General features: G+C 38.1%; 1 long non-coding RNA gene across 1 annotated transcript; it reads right to left on the bottom strand.

Moving 5' to 3' along the window:
* Nucleotides 1–4,069: 4,069 nt before the first annotated feature.
* On the bottom strand, nt 4,070–6,889 carry LOC140622379 (uncharacterized). Its single transcript, XR_012022145.1, has 3 exons — nt 6,734–6,889; nt 6,217–6,393; nt 4,070–5,830 (listed from the first exon to the last, which is right to left on the bottom strand). It is a non-coding gene; the product is annotated as an uncharacterized lncRNA (long non-coding RNA).
* Nucleotides 6,890–14,549: the final 7,660 nt, after the last annotated feature.

Consider the following 14,549-nt stretch of genomic DNA (forward strand, 5'->3'; position numbering starts at 1 on the left):
TTATCAATGGCAGGTTATTTATCAATCTGCTCAGTAGTAGCTGTATTGTCCTGCAGATTTTTTTTATTTTTGAAATGAATTAAAGAGTTTACTCAGAGTTGACATGACCAAGATGATGTATTTTAAACAATAAGAAATAAGTAGTTATAATAAAGCTTTGGGAAGAACAAGGTTTTTTATTTTTATTTTTAATTATTCACAAACCTCTATGTCTCTAACTCATTTCAGGCTATCCATTAAAGGGAAGTCTAATGATAAGAGACGAAAAATTTCAAAACAAGACATTGAAATAAATGAATCTTGTTGAATGCAATGTAGTTTTGTGGCTCAAGTGTAAATTTACTGTGAATTCCATTGATCCAATATCCTGTAAGTCAGTGTGCAAGCTATTGCCTCCCAGGACTTTGAAATTTTCCTTTAGGTCTTGGCATAAGCAAATGATAATTCAAGAGTTCCATCTGCCAGGGGTGTTGTTGTTGTTGTTGTTGTTGTTGTTGTTGTTGTCGTTGTTTTTTCTAAAAAAAAAAAAAAAAAGATGATACAGGCAAGAAATGATAAATAGTAGAGCTTGAGATTAAATTTGCTAACTAGTGTCTCAAAACTGCAATATTTCTATTCCCAGAACATTATTTTCAAAAAAAGTAAACCATTATTTTACTTTTTATCTCTTGCTTTAGATACTATATTAAAATCCCCCCAGCCGATTCAAGTGGGCAGCCAGGGCTCGACATCACTGCATGGTCCTGCCTCTGAGTGGGGTCAGCCATCGGATATTGTCTAGGAAAAGCCCTTGTGTTGCCAGGGAAGCACAAGCCAGACTCAAAGACCTACTCTGAGTCGCTTTACTGAAGTGTGGCTCAACGCACTATTAAACAAAAAGCAGGAGTTGTAGGACGCCTGGGTGGCTCAGTCAGTTGAGTGAGCCTTGGCTCAGGTCATGATCTCGGTGTCCTGAAATCGAGCTCTGCATTGGGCTCCTTGCTCAGCGGAGAGCCTGCTTCTCCCTCTCCTTCTGCTGCTCCACCTGTTTGTGCGCGCTCTCTCTGTCTCTCTCTCTCTCTCTCTGTGTCAAATAAATAAAATCTTAAAGAAAAAAAGCAGTAGTTGTGAAGGTGGACTTGAGTAGAGTCAGAAGCCCTCAGATGAAATGCGTGACATTGCCCAATCATGACTCAGCCTCATACTATGCTTTTTCAAAAAGTCAAAAGCAAAAAAGAATTCTATCTTTTCAAATATGCAAAAAGCAAGTTTCTTACATCTGGTTTAAACAAAAAGGAAAAAAAGAAATTTATGTTCATTTAGTGTTTACAAGATTTATTTCTCTGTACATCATTAAAGCAAATATAAATACATATGTATGTAAACTGACTTTGCACTAGTATGAGCTGTGAGGACTAAATCATAAATATGTATATAATATACACACATAGTATCTTAAAACATTTAAAAGATTGTACTATCACTATTCATTATCAGCTGTGAAGAGGGCATATTACTAAAGTTAATACACTTATTCACATAACACCTATAAAACAAAGCATCATCTGGACATAGGGGTTTGGATGTCGCATCATGTTTTTCTGGCCTGGGCTTTGCCTACTTGAGACTGACTGCCGGAACCTTACACAGCCCCTGTACTCTCAGAGGAGGCCACCTTCTCTTTGCCGAATGTGGCAAGTTCCTTCTCTATGGAATACCTTGCACCTCCCCTTCCACCTCTAATCTCCTCTGCTTGACAGGGGCCCTATATCCTTATTACCTGTTTATTCTACTTGACCCCATGCAGCTTCTCCCAGGTACCCTTCCTTTGGGCCTCAAACTCCTGTGCTTTTTCTGTGCTTCCCTCAACTATCAAGGTCATCCATCCATACTGCATCTCTGAATCCTCACCCCCTGGACTTGTATGGGACATGGGACCCCATTCCTCGCTGACTTGTGGAATGGACAAATGACTTCACAACTTTAACTGAGGGGTATGTTGCTCTTCAAATACAATGGGGTTTCCATCATACTAGCTCTGGCCCTTGAAAGAAGAAGAGTCAGGTGTATCAGCACTTTATTCCCCCATCTTTTCATTAGAACAGAACACAATCAAGACCCTGGTAACAAAACCGGTTTTGAACTTGTTACCGCAAGGTCTAAATTAAACCTCATCATTTTACCAGAAATAATCCCCAATATATTTATTACAACGTGAAATCACAACACTAAATCAGGGCTTCAGTAAAGACAGATTTATATGCAACATTTCTGAGAAGAAGTTAGTGTTGAGCTGGAACGGGCAGGTAACCATCTTCCTATTATTTGTAAGGCACAGAAGCCCTTGATAACGTTTCTCAGATGCTTGAGTTCAGAGCTCCTCAGATTTGATACAACATTCAGACTTCTTTTTCTATTGAGATTCTATGGGAAAATCAGAACCAGATGATTCTATTATGGTAAGAGAGTTCCAGCCTTCTTCTCCTAAGAGTATGTACACTAGGATTTATTATGACCCTGGTATTTTGAAAGCCAAATGATAGATAATTGGATTCCCTGGATAAAGTATTTCTTCCTAAATGTTCCTAGCTGACTACACATTTCAGAACAACTCTCATCTGTGAATTGATGATATGTGAAACTTAAACCTATGAGAAACAGATGATTTTTATTTAATATTTTAATAGTGCACATTAGCGGCTAGTGCCAGACATCGTTCCAGAAATTTCTATCTCTGGAGGAATTGGGCTCACCATGGGGTGAGTAGTATTTCTTTAAGCAGTTTCCATCTGACAGTCTCAGAGTGGTCAGCATCTGCTTTAATAATTGAGCCTGACTTAAAATGCTTCAAAGCAGACACAAGTTCTTTAAAATTGGATCCAAAAGAGGAGCTATCAAGCTATTGACTTCTGTGAAAAGAAACAGAAAGAAAACAAATCTATTTGGGTACAGAATAAAGGAAAATTGTCCCTCCCTGGGCTTAATGACTGTGCTGGCATTTCCAAGACTTCCTAAAATAATGACTTGTAAGATTTTCCTCCCTCCCACTCTTGGTGAGACAGACCCCCTAGCTAACACATCCTAACACAGCCAGCGTATCTGGCAAAGGGACATTGTTATTTCCGCTTCATTATCAGGGATCGCCCTCATCCTGAAGGCGCACACAGAATACCTCTGCTGGGATTTCACCTGAAACAGAAAACGGGATACATGTGCCAAAATAACTGTGGAGGGGGAAAAAAAAGTTGGGCTTCTCTGTTTTGTCTTTTTGATTATGACAAAATCTCCTCCCAACTCACACAAAACCCCTCTCCATAAAGGTCATAGAAAGAAAAGTTTTATTACTGAATTAGCACTAAACCAGAATGTGTTGTACATCACAGGCAATCTGCTCCGAGATTGCAAAGAATCTTACCCTTTTACGTCGCCAAGCAGATACAACCCATTACATACTTGTTCTCAAGATAAACAATAAGTAGTCCTTAAGTGAACTGTACTATTTGTCACACGTAATTCATCCTAAATACACTTGGTATGGGGGTGACCATCTAGTTGGCTTTATTCAGAGAGAAAATAAATTCATCATTTCTTTATGACAGGAAGCAATTTTGTAACTCGGAGTCAGGTGCCCACCAGTTAGGTTTCCTACCCTAGACCTGAAACTGGGAGGTAGGCACATACCATCATAGATGATTGTATCCAAGAGGTGGCTCCCAGGTCCTTGAGAAAGACAGTCCAGAGTTGGAAAGCTACTAAGAAAGTTACCCAGCTTTTAAAAAGATTTGCATACATTTCAAAGAGACAGAGAAAGGACTTGGAGCTAGGTTATCTTAAGTAAATGATCAAAGAAATGAGGGGATGTCTCTTTCCTTACTTCCAACAAGGAGAATTAAACCTTTTGCTTTTTATTTCTATCATCCTTGCACTGAGGAAGGGGTAGGAATAACAATTCAACAAAGATATTTCAAAGATATTTAAATGTTAAGCTGGAATTATTTTTTATACATGTAACGTATTTAAAATATAACGTTTGCTTTTGTAGAAGCTTCAAAAAAAAAAAAAAAAGCATAGAATTTACTTGTTTCCAGAGTCTAAAAATAATTATAATGGGTAGCACCAGAGTAAAGTAGAACCTAAATGGTCTCGACCATTTTTGTTGGAGCCATTCTCTGAACCAGCCATTTATATACATGACCGATATAAAATATTACACTATAAAAAGCATTTAAAAGAACACTTAAACCATTCTCCTGTTAAGCAGAAACAAAATCTAGCTATGATTCAAGCTCAAAACCATGAAGCAGAATTCAGTTAGGGTTAGGGTTAGGGTCAGGGTTAGATAAACCTCCAAGTTTAGGTGATACATGAAAGTGTCTGAATAGCAGAGAACGCACTAAGGACCATGCTTACTCTTCAGTTTCTACTGTGAATACTTATTCCCTCCTGGCCTTTTGAAATGAACCACTGGAAAGTTGGATTAATTATTCAGAAAGCCAGAAATGCCCTTTGCCTGTTATCTTTATGAAATGCAAATTACAGATTCCGAAAAAGTAAATGGTGACTCAAAATACAGTATAGAACAATGGTTGCTGTTAATGGAAATGCTTTAAAAGTCAAGACAACCAGGAAGAATAGGGATGGGGAGGATTTTTCCTTTTAAAATTAAACTTTCTCACTGGTAAGCCCCTGATGGAACTTTTTTTTCCCTTCATTTAAAGGAATAATTTCTTAATCAATAGTACTTGCATGAAAGCAGCTTTGAGCTTTCCGAAGAGAAGAGAACTGTTTCAAAGCAGGGCCTGCTGCTCAGAAATACAATATTGCCTCATTAAAACGAGAATCTCCAGCTGGGCAGGGGCGGTAGCCAAGGTCAGAAAGAAGAGTGAGCATTCATTAAGATTTTCTCACTAAATACCCATTTTTAAATCATTCTCTTCAAAACCTTATCTAAATTGGAAACCTACAATTGTCTGCTCTTGCAAAACTGAAGGCCCACTTTATCTTGTCTGGGTCTGAAGTAAACGCCAAAACTTTTTTTTTTTTCCAAAGGTGGGGTGGGTGGGGGCTTTCAGAGAGCAGGTTTTGAGGTTTTGAGGTTGCAGAGGGTCTGGGTGGCAAACCTATGGAGTTCGATTTATATGTCACAACAAAGGGGTTTTGTTTTGTTTTGTTTTGTTTTGAATTTCAAATCTCAGTGTAGGTAATTAAGAAAATTTCATGGAACAGAATTCATGTATTGTAACTTTTGTACTATTTATACATAAAGAACATGTGTTTAACAGCAGAAAGCAAGAGATATTTTTTCCAGAATTAAAGTGCATTTTAAAATATGATTTTTATCTATTCACTTCCGTGCGTATCAGTACAGATTTATTAGCTTTAACAAAACAAAACGTTTCCATGCCCTGTGCCAGAATAAGTAATGACCAGAATAGCTGCTATGCAGTCTAGGCTACCATCTGTTAATTCCACTGAACAGAGCACAAACACCACTTTCTTCTGAAATGCTTTGAAAATACTCACGATTATTTGTCAAAACCATACAAAATGCTTAAAAATTTGTCTATTCATTCAAAGCAATAAGAAAAGTGAGTGTCGAATTGGATTTTGTTTCCCCAGAGCTGAAGACAAGTTCTCTCGTTTTCTGCCTTATACCTTTATAAAAATAAATGAATGTTTTAAAATGTCTTTATTAACAGAGGGTAGAACAGCACCTAGCATGTAGTAAGAGCTCAGTTAACATGCAGTAACACCTGAGGAAGTAAAGATTTTGTGGAACATCTTTGCTAGGTGGGCATGCAGAGAATGTTAGCATCTTCGGTGTTAGCTGTGGTGTTATCATGCTTCTTAGCTGAAATACAAAATAAAGTTCAAATAAATATTGAATAAATGCAAGTTTCAATGCTGAGAGGCTCAATACATCTTATTCAATTTTCTAGTCTTCCTTCTGGCTATTACATTACTCATTAATCTTTCTTTCTACTGTAAAGTAGTAAAGGAAAACAAAAAAAATCTAATGATTTTTTTCTATCTTTAGGGCTCTGATAAAGTTTTCTTTTTTTCAATCACTATAGCCATAGAACAGAGCATAACAGAGGTCCCCCCCCACTCAAGTCACTTTCCCTATTTATAATTTTGTTTTCTATTTATTTGAAATAATTGGTAGTCTATTTATAAGGACAAAACTGATCAAGTTTGTGGGGTGGGTGCAGTGAAAAATCTCCCTTCCACTCTTACCTTCCAGTGTTGACATTCTTCTCTCTGAAGAGGACCCATGGTATTAATTTCATGTACCTTTCAAAGATGTTCTCAAATAATCTGTGGAAGGAGGTGGGTGTGATTGTAACTGGACTCTTGAGTCACCAAGTGAGGAAGCATCATCTTGAGGAAAAGCTGACCACTGAGTTTGTGGTGCTGGAAGAAAGGTTAGGGATTCATTTCATAATCAAGGATGCTGAAATCTGCAGAATTGAAAGAAAAAAAAATAGTCCCTGTCCAATGTCACAGAAGGGTGAGCCAGGATTCAAATATAGGTCATATGATTCCAAGTATGAAGCTCTCTCTTCCCACAGCATGAAACTGAAAGAAGTTATTGTAAAGTTATTGAGATCTGAAACTTAGTCACTATTAATACCTCTATCATTTGCCATTATCCTGAGTTATCAAGGTCGCTTAGGTAAAGGAAGTGGAATTGAGTCTAACTTAAATGCAACAATTTACTGGATAAGAAGATTCTGTGCCTGTGCATACATACCTGTCTATCCACACTAACTGAATTTACTGTTTGCTCAAACAACTCTACGAAGTCAGCAGAGAAAATGAGAAGCCCATCCTGCAACATCAATAAAAGAAGACACTGTTGTTTATGAGGCAGGCCAGTTATGTATCTATGTGGCCACTTAAAAATGATAGTAAGAAAAAAAAATGATAGTAAGGATGGCCATGATGATAAAAAAATATATCCTCCCAAATGCAAACATGGATAAAAAAAGAAATATTTTTTAAAAATTTTAAAGGTGAAACAAGCTGAGCTATCACAAAGCTGAATGAGACCATAACTGTCAGAAATTAAAGAAATTTGAAGAAAAATGAACCAGCCTTAAGGAAATTAAAAAAAAAAAAGTCTTTGCTAAGAAGGTAATCCATATGAAAACAGAATGCTGATATTTTATCCCTGGATGTAATCCTCTGGAAGACACCAGCACCACAAGGCTGATTTCCTGGGAAGGATGCCTTTTTCTATGCCTCTTGTGCTATAGAAGGATCTGGAAAGCTGTATTTGCCCAGGTCTCCTTTATGCTACCATTGTGCGCTGTGTTAAATTTGGCATCCTCAATACACTAATTCTTCTGGGCAGACAGCTTCCCTCTGTCTACCCTAAGAATGGTGCAGATAAGTACTAATTTTGCCAAAATACTGTCTTCCTAAACCAAAATCTTTCCTAAGCATGTCTGGTCCACATCAGTCTAAAATACATCCATAACAGATGTGCCAGCTGTCCCTGAGGTCCGTGGAGCAGGCGTGAACACTGAAAGAAAAAAAGCCAAAGACTGGAGATGCCTTTTAGTCACCGCTACATGGCTGGAGTCCGGTGTGGTGGGGACAGGAAATAGCCAACTCTCAAAGAGTTTTCATTCTAGATGCATCAGAGGGTGTTGGCAAGGAATAAGGAAGTTAATTCACAAAAACTGTTTCACAGAGGACCTAGAATTTTAAGCAAAAATTGTGTGGATGTGCATTTTCCTTCTGGCATCAGTTACATACTTGGAATTAGAAGAAGCAGAGAATGTTCAAATCATGCCTGAGACAGAAAGACAATCTTTTCCAAGAGCCATGGCAGCCTGTAGAACTTCGTCCGGCCGTCACAGATGCGCTGGGTTGGCGAGAACTGTGTGCCATAGCCAGCCGCATCAGAGAGGATAGATAATATATAGTAGATGGTATATATCAGAGTATATAGTAATAGTATATGCGGGGATAAAGGTCTCTGTAATTGTGAATCGCATCTGCTGCTAAGAAGCACACAGTACAGCACAGAGAATCTCCGTAATGCTCCGCCTTAAGGTCCTGAAAAGGCTCTGTGCTCATATGACATCTACTCAGTGTTTCCTGACAATACTATGTAACATAAACTCCAGGGGTGCCTGGTGTCTCAGTGGTTGAGTTTCTGCCTTGGGCTCAGGGCCTGATCCCGGGGTCCTGGAATTGAGTCCCCGCATCGAGTTCTCCACAGGGAGCCTGCTCTCCCCCTGCCTGTGTCTCTGCCTCTCACTGTGTCTCTCATGAATAAGTAAATAAAATCTTAAATAAAATAAAATAAACTCCAAATATATTACCATCCTCAGACACTCTCTCGACACTTTCTATATTATCCACACAAATTGTTTACTTGTGAACACATATTTTTCTGACTAAAATGTAAATTTCAGGAAGATGGGGACTTTGTGTTCTTACTCCCCCTTCTCTTTCCATGGCATATACATGGCAGGCAGCATCTCCATGGGTGTGTGTTGCTTGAATGAATGAATCAGTGGATATAGAAAAAAAAAATCATGGTTACTAGTGCTGTCCTTGAAAGTAACGTAGGTTTACATCCTATCTGCCACTTACTGCTATGTTAGCCAAGGCAGTGGGATAAGATTCGTGCCAATCTCAAAGAGTTGCTTTGGAGAGAAGTTCAATCCATGAAATGTCTTTAGCACAGTGCCTGGTACATGGTAAATATCCTTCAAATGATAGTTACTATGTCGTAGGCAAGAACTGATTTCTAAATCAGTCTCTGGCCAGGGTTGAATTACTGACACTGAAGCATACTAATCACAATTCACTCTGTTGTGAGAATCCAGGTATTTTGAAGCATTTTGGATGATGGCTGTTAAGACCAAAGACAGCATCTAACACCTGGTTAGTGCACTGGTTGGTGGTCAATAGCAGAAACATACTGTGCCCATGTTCTGTGTTATTTTTAATTTTCTGCATATGTAATTGTGTAAATTATTAACACTTTATTACATCATTTGATGTGTCGGTTAAGGCCTTTCCAACTAACCTTTTGTTATGTTAGTGAAAGAGCATACATCATTGTAGGAAGCAGGATGAGGTAATACAAAGTTTTTTTTCTGCTCCTGGCAGATACTACGAAATCTCCTTCCTTGCTAAAATACCTGCACCCTAGATAAAATACATTTTTTAAAATATTTTATTTATTTGAGAGGGAGAGAGAGAGAGAGAGAGAGAGAGAGAGTGCATGAGCAGGGACAGAGGGAGAGAGAGAAGCAGACTCCCTGCTGAGCAAGGACCCTGATATGGGGCTTGATCCCAGGGCCCTGGGGTCATGACCTAAGCTAAAAGCAGATGCTTCACCAACTGAGCCACCCAGGCACTTGTATAAAATACATTTTTAATGATTTGCTGGGTATATTAGCCAGGTATGTGCCCAATTGCACTATTTAACAAACCATCCCAATTTCAATGGCTTAAAAGAATTCTTTATTCTTCTGTTCATGGATCCATGAGTTGGCTTCACCTTGGCCAGTGAAGATCGGACTCCAGGTTCTGGGTTCTAAGATTTAGGCTGAGGAAAGGGTCAACTTTACTGCACATCTCTCTCATCTTCCTTGAACCAGCTTCTGCTCACAGCAACTGGTCTAAGACATAACTCATTCTGGGGTCTAGGCTGAAGGGACAATGGCTGCTGAGGTGTGTATACTTCTCATGACAGATCACCGGAGCTCAGGAGGGCAAGCTTGACCACACAAGTGTCATCCAACCTCCATTGTATCGGAGCTACTACTATCCCATTGACCAAAGCAAGTCACATGGGCAAGCCCAAAGTCAAGGAGTGTGCAAGTGCACTCTGACTATTGTAAGTAAGGCCATTCTCCATAGCAAATATTTAGAACCAAAAATCCAATCTACCACACTAAACTTGCCCTAAGCAGGTTCCCTGTCACCACCATCCCCACATCCTTTCAGGAAAGGAAGAAGGAAAAGTGAGCCTAAACTTAAGAAGAGTGTCTGGGGGGACGGGGATAAACATGCCAAATGCAGTGTTTCCCCATGGTCCAATCCCTTGGTATCAGTGACGCTCTTGGGAGATAAAGTTCTGGACTCAGACAACTACAGAGATTTAAAACAATATACTATTACAGTGGGAAATAGAACATGGATTTTAATAATTTATAGGTTAAGTACTCCAAAATTTAGACAAACTACAGATTTCAATAACATAATTAATGTTTGACTCAATAGGTATATACAGAACTGTCCCCTGACTAATAGTGAGTACTCATAAACATGCTTGAAGCTTAAAATAAAAGGATTGACAATAAATTAGATTACAGAAAATCTCAGAGAACTGGTATTATATATGCTTAGTCTCTAAAAGTTTTGTAACTTAAATCAGAGTTTAGGGATCCCTGGGTGGCGCAGCGGTTTGGCGCCTGCCTTTGGCCCAGGGCGCGATCCTGGAGACCCGGGATCAAATCCCACATCGGGCTCCCGGTGCATGGAGCCTGCTTCTCCCTCTGCCTATGTCTCTGCCTCTCTCTCTCTCTCTCTCTCTGTGCGACTATCATAAATAAATAAAAATAAAAAAAATCAAAATAAATAAATAAATAAATAAATAAATAAATAAATAAATCAGAGTTTAATTACATAAAATGTACAAAAATATCTCATATATGTAGACATTTAAACATACACTTCTAAATATTTACTGGGCCCAGGAAGAAATAAGGATACAAACTTTAATAACTCAACAGTAATAAAAAAAAATCACAAATCAGAACTGGTGGAAAATATTAAAAGGAGTACTTAGAGGCAAATGTATAGTTTAAAATATTCATGTCAGAAAAGAAAAATCTGACAATTAATGAACTAAGTGTCTTTAAGCTAGATGTTAAAAAACAGAAGAATAAGGCCAAAGAAAAGGGAAGGAAATGGAAAATACAAGCAAACAGCAATGAAATAGGAGACAAAGACACCATAGAGAGGACCAACAAAACTCAAAGAAGTTTCTTTAAAGAGACTGAAGAAAATGAATAAACTGTGTAGAAGCATTAGGAAACAAACCAAACAAAAAACAAAAAACAAATGGAATTATACTAAATATGAAACATTTAATACAAAAGGAACATTTATATACAAAAATTAAAAAGATCATATATGTGTGCTATGAACACTCATACAGCAGTAAATGAGAAACTGTAGATTAAATGGAAAAGTGTCTAAGAAGATATTACTGATCTGAGGGTCCCAAGATCCCCGTCGGCGTTGACGGTTTGCTAGAAGGACTTGCAGGACTCAGCATACAGCCATACTCCTGGCTAGAATTTATTTTAGCAAAATCAGCAGAAGGTGAAGTCAGGAGGCAGCCAGACACAAACTTCCAGAGTCTTCTCCCAGTGGAGCCACACAGGAAGTGGTTCATTCCTCTAGAGTGGAGATGTGACAACACAGGTGAATTGCTGCCCATCAGAGGAGCTTAGGAGAGACCCAACGCCCAAGGTTTGCAATTGCTGCTTGTCACATTGGCACTCTACCTGGCACAAACCAAAATTCCAGACTCCCTGAAGGAGGGCAGGTGTGCAACTGAACCCACACCGTTTCTACAAACAGCTTGGGTACAATCAGCCACTCTGAACAGTTTGTAGAATGAGGGAAATCCTCTCCAAATCCTTGTTTCTGATGACAACCAATGATTAATCTTCCAAGCAAGCTTTTCTTTGCTAGGATAGCAATCTCAGGCCTGCTACAGTAACTTTTCCACACAATTATGTACCGAAACTAACTCAAAAAGAAACAGAAAGCCTGAATGGTTATGTAACCATTAAAAACAAAACAAAGCAAAACTAGATAAGTGGTTCCAAGTATTTCCATAAGTAAAATAATTCCAGGCAGAGATAGTTTTTAGTTCTACCAAACTTTCAAAGAATAGATCACTAAAATAGATCAGTCAAATATCATGCAAACCCCTCCGAAAATTTAAGTTAACAGGTTGCACTCCCTGAATCAGCTCATATGAGGCAATAAACTTGATACTAGGCAGGAACAGAATGAGAAAAAAAAATTCAGGTCAGTCTCATTCTTGAATAAAGTTGTAAACATTCAATACAAAACTTACAAAATAACTCCCAGAATCTATTACAAAAGAAAAAAAAAAAAGAAAAGAAAAAAAAAAAAGAACTGGGATCCCTGGGTGGCGCAGCGGTTTGGCGCCTGCCTTTGGCCCAGGGCGCGATCCTGGAGACCCGGGATGGAATCCCACGTCGGGCTCCCGGTGCATGGAGCCTGCTTCTCCCTCTGCCTGTGTCTCTGCCTCTCTCTCTCTCTCTCTCTCTGAGTGACTATCATAAATAAAAAAAAAAGAAAAAAGAAAAAAAAAAGAAAAAAAAAGAACTGATTTTTTTTTTTACTTGGAATGCAAATTTATAACCAGAAATATCTATAAATGACATTTATAGATGAACTGATTAAAAGGAGAAAAAACATGATTATTTCAACAGATTGAAAAATAGTATTTGGTACCTATTCATGACTTTGCTAAAATATGTGATCCTAGAAGTCCAGGGATTAGAATCTACTTATCTGATAAAATCTATCAAGTATTTATTGAAAACATCATTCTTGATGGTATAACATCAGAAATATTTCAAATCAGAAATTAGATATACATACTTACCATTACCATTTATATTCATTGTTACTGGAGCTATACACAATGCTGTAACATCACAAACAAAAATTAGAGAAATATAATGTATGTGAATATTGGTAAGCAAGAAATATAACTCATTTACATGCAATGTTTTTCTATGGGTTAAGCATAAATAATCTGTAGATGAAGTATTAGAACTGATGAGCAAGTTTGCTAGATATATAAGATTAATTCAGAAAAGTCCATCATATTTATATATACCAGTAATTATGATTTATAAAACATAACTCTTCAAAATATACAATTTTAAAAGATTTATTTATTTATTTGAGAGAGAGAGAGAGCCCACGAGTGGAAGGAAGAGCAGAGACAGAGTAAGAGAGAGGCAGACAGTACAATATAGTAATCATTTTATGACATTCCCATCAAAGATACATAACTGGAACTTAATCTATAGGAAACATCCAATTTAACTTGAGAAAAGGTTCACAAAATAACAGGCCTGCAATCTTCAAAACTGTCCTCATGAAAGTCAAGGAAAGGTCATGGAAATATTCTAGACCAAAGGAGCCTAAAGAGCCATGACAACCAAAGGTAATGTAAGATTCTGAACTGATTCCTTTCACTATGAAGGACATTACTAGAACAATCTGTAAAGATTGAATGGAGATTGAGGATTCGAAGGTAGTAAAGCATCAACATTAATTTCATGAGGTTCATGGTTGCATTGCAGTTAAGCAGGAGAGTGTTCTTGTTTATAGGAAATGCACACTAATGGAGGATCTGGTTGGTAACATTCTCAAATGATTCAGAAGAAAGTTCTTTGTGTTGTACCTGAAATTTTTCCATAAATCCTTAAAAAAAATTAAGAAAAAAAGAAAAGAAGAAAGGTAATGAGAAACATAATACTCAGGTTACTGGTTTCCTGTGGTGATGAAAGAAGGGGATGGGATAAGAAGGAGCCTCCAAGTAGCTGCAGTGATAGATCTCATGATCCTCTGTTCTGAAGTTGGGAAGTGACCTCATGGGTGTTCATTTTATTACGTGCCATAATTTACAAATATGTAGCATTTAATATTTGTGTTTATAAAATATTATATATTATAATGATTTTAAGATCTTATGTTTTAAAGACCATCGGATCCGGAGCACAGCAGATCTGACTTTGAAATCTGCTGTGTCATTTACTACTACCCACACCAACTTGATCAAGATACTTAAGCTTGCTGAGCTTAGGCTTCCTTATCTGGAGAACGAGAATAATTAACCACAGAACTGCTGTAAAGATTCAGTTATAATATACACTATTAGTGTCCTTTAGCAAAAGCCTACTGGAAATACACTTGTATGTAAACAGGCTTAATTACTCCATGAAACAAGGCAGAATGTACATCATAATGAGCCACGGGGTGCTCCCAGCAGGGGGTGTAAGAAAGAACTTACTAGAGAATTGGATCTTTGGTTGCAGCATTTGGTGGAAGATCTAAGGAAGTGGAGTTTGCCCTAGATTGGATGGTGTCATGAAGCTGGGGTGATACTATAACTGGGTATCTTGACAAATCCTACTTACAGGGAGGAACACCAGTGTGAGGAAAAGCTGTAGATGGCAGAGTCCTTAACACCCTTTCAGTGAGTGAGAGCCATGTTTGGTGGTTCATGTCACACAGTGACCTCGTCAATACTCTGTGATCATCGATGTCCAAGTGGAGAGAACCACCGTCTAGATGTGGGCCTCAGACTATCTTGTAACAACACTGAGGTCTAATTATGATCTTCAGATCAGTTGCCAATATGAGGGGCTGTTATTGTTAGTTTTCAACATAAACATTTGGCACAGTGTTTTATCTCCCTTGATCAGGGGCGTTGAACTGGGTAGACCAGGCAAACAGCAGCCGCTGCACCCCCTTCCAGA

Source organism: Canis lupus, chromosome 31, assembly GCF_048164855.1.
Source record: "Canis lupus baileyi chromosome 31, mCanLup2.hap1, whole genome shotgun sequence".
NCBI classification, from domain to species: domain Eukaryota; kingdom Metazoa; phylum Chordata; class Mammalia; order Carnivora; family Canidae; genus Canis; species Canis lupus.